Raw genomic sequence first — 6,837 nt, 5'->3', positions numbered from 1 at the left:
TTTAACATTGCTTTCTATGTCTAATATTGTGTTAAAATTTCCGGTTTACGAAATGGAAACTGGAAATTTTACGGTTTCCATTCCGTAAACCGGAAAAATTTCCGGTTACCTTAAACATTCCGGTTTCCATTTGATCCGGAATTATCCCGGAATTCCGGTTTACGCAACAAATTTCCGGATCATTCCATTTGCAAAATGGAAATTTTTTTCCGGAAAATGGAAACCCTAGCAAATACTGAAATTTACGAAATATAGTATGAAACTCATTGAAAAATTGTCAAGACTACATTTGATAAATTCTTCCGATGTATTCGTTATTAAGTGTTTCACTGTATATAAATTGATATAATGTTTTAATAAATTTATTCCAAGGATACTTTCAGGCCAGTCATGCAATCAAATTCTACTCTTCACTACAGCTCCTACAGCAAGACAATTTATGTTTATGTCAAAAACAAAAGTGAAGTAATTTAAAAAAGTGTCAAAATCTGACAGTGTAGAAAATCTGTTTAAGAAAAGTATGATCTCAGAAGTCTCCTTAAAAAATGTGGAACCCTGGCGAATCATTTACAAACTACCGCGCTTTAATCTTTAGTTTAAGATTAGAGGGAGAAATTGACAAAATATATTTTTCAGTGACCTGAAGAAAAACAAGTGGTTACTTGTAATTACCATCACTAGTTGCCATGTACAATTAATTACATTGTGGTTTATAACATACAGTGTTTCCCAATAAACATAAGAATTGAGTGATGACTTCAATTTGAGATGCCCATGTGAAGCATAAAGCTACAATACGTGTTTCGTCATTTAAGATTTTTAAAATGAAAGACAGAGCCAGACGAGCATTGGTTGTTACACTAATAGCTTTGGTAAGCAAATTGATAATTTGATCAAAAGGAGATTTTTGCAGCAAACTCAGGTTTTGTAATACCTATATCTTTGCAATCCTGTGTCGTAGACCTTTGATATTTCAAACTATGAACTATGTTAAATATAAAAGTCTAAGTTTGAAATATTAATGGTTTACGCCATCAGATTGCGAAGTTACAGTGACAATAAAATTTGCGTTTGTGGCAAAACTTATTTCCTTTGTTTGAAAATGTTTGCAGTTTTTGGAAACGTTTTTTGTTGCTCAATGACAACTATTTATTAAAAACTCTAAATTAATGTTCAGATTGTGTTGGTTTTAATGTCCTACAGTAGTATCGGTCTCAGCTACAATGTTGCAGGTTAATCATTCTTAATTTGGGGTTAAACCAGGAGTTAAACCAGCGGTTAAACCAACAGTTAAACCAAGAGTTAAACCATTCCCCTAGTTGAACGATTATCGAATGTGATATTGCCATATTTATATGTTTTGAATATAAAAAATAAAAACACTCGTACAAACTCTAATTTTCTAATTTTTTGCAACCTGATGTTGTAATCTTTGGTATTTAAACTTTCGTTATCAGATCTGGCAGAGTTCGAGTTTGAAACATTAAAGGCTTGCGATCTAAGGTTGCAAAACAATAAAAACTTGAAAATCGTAGTTGGTTGCAACTGCAAGGCTCTAGGAACTTTCCCCTTTTAAAGACAATTTATCAAGAATCCTATCTAAATGGTAATGCTAGGTTGAACCAGAAAAAAAGTAGCCAGCCTGGACAAAAAGGTGGTCCAAGATTTACAATTAATTTTATTGTCCCGACTGGAAACCAACCAGGACAATACAAAGTTGGTTAGATGGGATATGGAAGGAAGATGAGTTTTTAAAAATATTTTTTTGTTTAGAAAGATTTTTTGCTCAGATGGATGAATATAAAGTAGATTCATCATGTCCCTGTAAACCTAGGTAATTGGTTAAAATAAATTGAAATCCATTTTCTCAAAAACTAATGGAAACATATATTTTCAGAATAGCACGATCTTTGAAATATCTTAATGGGTCACTTAAACCTGAAGATATTAATTTTGAAAAGGAAACAGGGCATCTTATTATCAAAAATTCAAAAGGGCATCAATTTTGAAATGTGGCTTGTTTTTTTTATAAAATAACGACGACGGAAAATAAAATAAAAATTATACAGTAAACTAATTGGATGATTAGGAGCGTATGTTTCAAGTGAAATTAGTCAATAAATCAATGCTAGAATCAATTATTTCGTTTTCATCATTATATATATTGAATTTCTTATTTTCTTTGAATTTATTCGCAGATTTCAACAAATTCTTCAAATGTCGTCTTTTCAATAAGAATTCCAGAAACTCTACAGAAAATAAAGAGAATTTTATAGAAACTAATAATTGAATATGATTTCTTATTTTCGATGATAAGATAAATGTTTACTTTCTTAACCTGTTCCTAAACAACAAATTTGTTTACTATAGAATTTTGTTCAAATTTTTTGTCGTCGTTATTTAATAATAAATGAATCCTAAAGAATTTGTCCACAACACTGCATACTCAGTTTAACTACCTTACATAGCCGGTCTGTCCTTTTAAGGCTAATATTAAACATGAAGTTATATTCTAGTTTTTTAAATGCTACTACTAAAGCTCTTGACAAAACAAATTTTCCTTTCTTTTTTTGGCATTCATGATCTCAAGATGTCCCTTGTAGATAACTGATGGTGAATACGTTGGAAAATCTACATGAAACCAGTACACTACAGGTTTAAATAATAGAATAATATGATAATTCAAACCAGTATACTATAACAGGTTTAAATAGTAGGATAATATGATAATTCAAACCAGTACACAACAGGTTTAAATAATAGGATAATATGATAATTCAAACCTTTTGGTTTTGTTAAAGGGATTGCAAGCGTAATTTCGAGTGACCCTTTTTGCAAAGATTCCGATTCATAAAGGTACCTTTAAAAGCTTGGTCTGATCAAAAGTTGATTAAATATCAATGTTAATATCTTGAAAACTGATCATTTTCAAATGTGATTTTTCTATTAAAGTGACCTGGGCATTCCTACGACAGTAAAATATTTAGATTTAATTATAAAAAGAAACAAAGAGACACATATAATTGAACAAATAAAGATTTCAAGGGGCATTGCCCTGGGTTTGCATGGACATTGCCCCTTGACTTGACATTATGATTGTAGTCCCTTTAAAATAACTGTTGTAAATGCAATGCATGGTTACAGTGCAATGTATGGGTATTTTGTAATGCATGGGTACAGTTCAATGTTTAGATACAGTGAGACAAGAAAAATTGTGAATAGGAAGACGACTGTGAAATAGAAAGACGACTGTGAAATAGAAAGACGACTGTGAAAAAGGAAGACGACTGTAAAATTGGAAGACGACTGTGTTTATTTTTTTTAATTAATGAATTTTTAAAATTATTGATCATGTTTTTATCGTTTTCTTTTAGCTCTTGGTGCTGGTCAACAAGTGTTATCTTACTCGTTCTACACCCCACCTACATCTAAACAGGGCAAACCTCTGTAAGTATTTTACACCCTTATTTTCCTAAATGATTTTGCCATATGCCTGAGAACAAAGGGACTGTAAGCGTAATTTAGAGTGAACATCCCTATAAAGATAGCAATGCTCGATTCACAACGATACCCATGAAACCTTCATATATGATCATTAATGCCAAAGATAATGTCATTTATCTAGTTTATAAAGGGCTTAATTTCGATCATTTCTACATATTTTTCTCCAGTAGAAATGCGCAAGTCACTTTTGTGCAGAAACTGCAGTTTTCATAATTACATATGAACTTTGGTATTTAAAATTCATTCTAGCCAAGTAACAGTTTATAAGGGTACTGTTGTGAATCGGTACTATAGATTTCTTTTTAATACTAAAAATACTAAACAATGCTCGCGGTTTGACAACATGTTTTGTTTGTTTACAATAAAACAGCTCTTAAAATAGAAGACGACAATCATTCAACTGTTTTCTGTTTGTATGTGTGCTTGGGAAATCAGCGCTGCCTAGAATACTCAAAGTTAATCCCTCCGCTTACCCGCACTTGGTCGATTTTACCGGGAAACTAAATTTTCGCTTTAAAAGTCGAACCACTCAATTTACAATCTCAAAACCGAGTTATAAAAATTTACGTGGTTCTCCCAAATTCCCCAATCATAATTTGAAGTATATCGGTAAAGGGGTTCCTGAGTTATGATCGTACAAACAAACAGACACCAAAACAGAGACTACAACTTTAGATACAAGGATGTATATATTTCAGAGAACCAGAGGCTTCAATATTACGTTATAGTCAACTCATGGCTAACATAATTCAACATGCAAAGGTATAGTTTATTATGGTCAACTCATGTCTAACATAATTCAACATGCAAAGGTATAGTTTATTATGGTCAACTCATGTCTAACATAATTCAACATGCAAAGGTGTAGTTCATTCTAGTCAACTCATGTCTAACATAATTCAACATTTAAAAATAGACTACTAAATTCTCTTTTTGAAAATTACATGACAATGTGTTATAAACCGAATTGCTATTCATGTAAAACTAATTAGATATGTTTTAATATGCTTTGATATTTGTTGTGTACATGTCAGAAGATTACTTTAAACTCTAGTTATTCGAATTAATGTATAAACTATTTGCATAAGATAAATTCGCACCCTGATCTCTAATCGTTCTCCTTAAATCTATTTAATTGAAATGTTTTGTTATTATTATGAAAATTTGGTGGAAAAAATAATCAAAACAGCCAAGAGCTATTTTCCACCTAATTTCTTTATACTTGTACTGTTAATATGATCATCAATTTGTAATTTTAAACTCGTTCATAGTATAGTTCATTAAATTCAACATGCAAAGGTATAGCTTATTAAATTCAACAAAAACCTAACAAATATGTTTTCTTTCTATTGTAATGAAGGTACGATCTTTTGATCTTTTAGCGATCATCTGCTCAGGGAGAAAATAAAAACCCTGTCTGTAAATATCATCTATTAATAGAACGACGCTAAGTTCAGAACTATTAATAGAATAATGCGAAGCCAAGAACCCGATTCTTCTACCTGATGCTACTAGTTTTGGGTGGCTAGCACACAGGTAGAATGGATATTGACCCAGGGAGTTTTGATAAAGCCGGGAATTCCGAGCTGAGCCCGGCAACTCAACTGATACCCTGGGTAGCAGTTAGTTGATGATCAACCCTTTCAGAGAGCAGTGGGAGTGGGATAAAGCTGTGTTCATTCTACTTTGATTCTTGCTTCAATTGCTATTTGATCGTATAGTATTCGTTTGTATATATATATGTTAATAAATTATAATCCCGTATTCTCGAAATATCATTGGTATGAGTTGTTAATTTCAGTCCAAAATATTTATCCCTATCTTACTTTTATGATATACAACACTATACACCATCAATTACAAAATAGAAAAATTATCTTATATTTTACAAAAATCACTTATTTGGCAGCAATAGTTTGATGGCTGCCAAATAAGCCATTATTTTTTATTGAAAATTTTTCGACTATTGCTCCTAATCTTACTTCTATCTGTTGCGTCTATAAGGAGAAAAATGTTAAAAACGACGCATACCGGCCGAAGAATGTAGCGTCCATACAAATTCAGAAACTTGCAATATTCGACTCGAATCGTAAAAAAATTTTATTCCAAACGAATCATTCAAATATTTCGAGGCATTCTTATGTGGTTGATATTTCATAATATTTTTTATTTTATGATCTGGAGTTACTTTTGAAAACATTCATTCTTGTTTCGAGGATTTTGATAATGATGACGACATTTTCACATTTTCTATAAATGTTCCAAAATCCAGCGCCAGCCGTGAAATAAGAATAAGATAAAAGCGATCAATTAATTAAAAAAAATACTATTTTAAAATATCAACTTTATATGAATGCTTCGAAGAAAATCTATGATTATAGGTTGTAATATCTGAACGATTTGTTTGTTTGGAATTAGCTAGATGTCGAATATTGCAACTTTCTGAATTTGTAGGGATGCAACCTTCGGTAAGAATCGTTTTCAACAATTTTCTTCTGATAGACGCAACAGAGATAGAGCAGCAATCACCATCGAATATTTTTCGCTGTAAGCTTATACCCCCTTCCGTTTTTCGCGAGCACTCCCTTTAATATCGTGAAATATCGTTAGATATCATTGAATATCATTAAATATCTTTGATTATCAACTTTGAAAAGTTATGTAAACAAATGGCGAGACGAGACTGGGTTGTTAATACACAAAATTGTAGAATCAAAGATATAAATTCAGTCAGTTTCTGTATGTTTCTAAAATTCGCAAAAGTGATGTTACATTATTACATATTCAGCTTTTAATTAATATGGGAATTTAATGACGACTTCTATTTTGTCTTTGTTCAAAGCGGAATTATTTCGTACATTTGATTTTGTAGTAACACAGTTAAAATATTTAACATTTAACACCGAACACTACTAAAAAATTTAGACTACCTTTTATTCACCTTCAAGATTGACGGAGATATCTATAAATTTTCTTTCAGCTGTTCTATCCCCGCTGGAGAATTCGTTTGTATCACAATGTGACGGACCAAGAAAAGGAGGCAGGTTGCATTTTTTATTTGAAGTTTATAAAGTAAAATGATCTTACCATAGCATATCAGGTTTATCAAAGCCAAAAGGTACATATTAATCAATTAATGTAAGGGTATCATTGTGAATTGGACACATGTCTTTCTTAATCCAGGCTTAACCTTTATCCAAGAAATCGAATGAAACAAAACGTTAAAATTTAAATCCTTTCCTCATTTTCAATTTTTTGAATTGATGGGAAAATTGCTTTTCAAAACTCAACGTATGTTTCATGCGTTTTAAATAATTATTTTCTTCACAGCTT

General features: G+C 31.3%; 2 long non-coding RNA genes across 2 annotated transcripts; both read left to right on the top strand.

The window, feature by feature from the left end:
* Nucleotides 1-294: 294 nt before the first annotated feature.
* Nucleotides 295-1,966, top strand: LOC111717527 (uncharacterized). The gene is made up of 4 exons (XR_002768802.1): nucleotides 295-872; nucleotides 1,178-1,232; nucleotides 1,774-1,834; nucleotides 1,898-1,966. It is a non-coding gene; the product is annotated as an uncharacterized LOC111717527 (long non-coding RNA).
* Nucleotides 1,967-2,601: 635 nt separating this feature from the next.
* Nucleotides 2,602-6,545, top strand: LOC111717528 (uncharacterized). Its single transcript, XR_002768803.1, has 4 exons — nucleotides 2,602-2,655; nucleotides 3,375-3,447; nucleotides 4,203-4,266; nucleotides 6,485-6,545. It is a non-coding gene; the product is annotated as an uncharacterized LOC111717528 (long non-coding RNA).
* Nucleotides 6,546-6,837: the final 292 nt, after the last annotated feature.

Source organism: Eurytemora carolleeae, unplaced genomic scaffold (genome assembly GCF_000591075.1).
Source record: "Eurytemora carolleeae unplaced genomic scaffold, Eaff_2.0 scaffold2715, whole genome shotgun sequence".
NCBI lineage: Eukaryota > Metazoa > Arthropoda > Copepoda > Calanoida > Temoridae > Eurytemora > Eurytemora carolleeae.
Note: the sequence above shows the minus strand (reverse complement) of the source record. Positions and strands in the feature narration are given on the sequence as shown.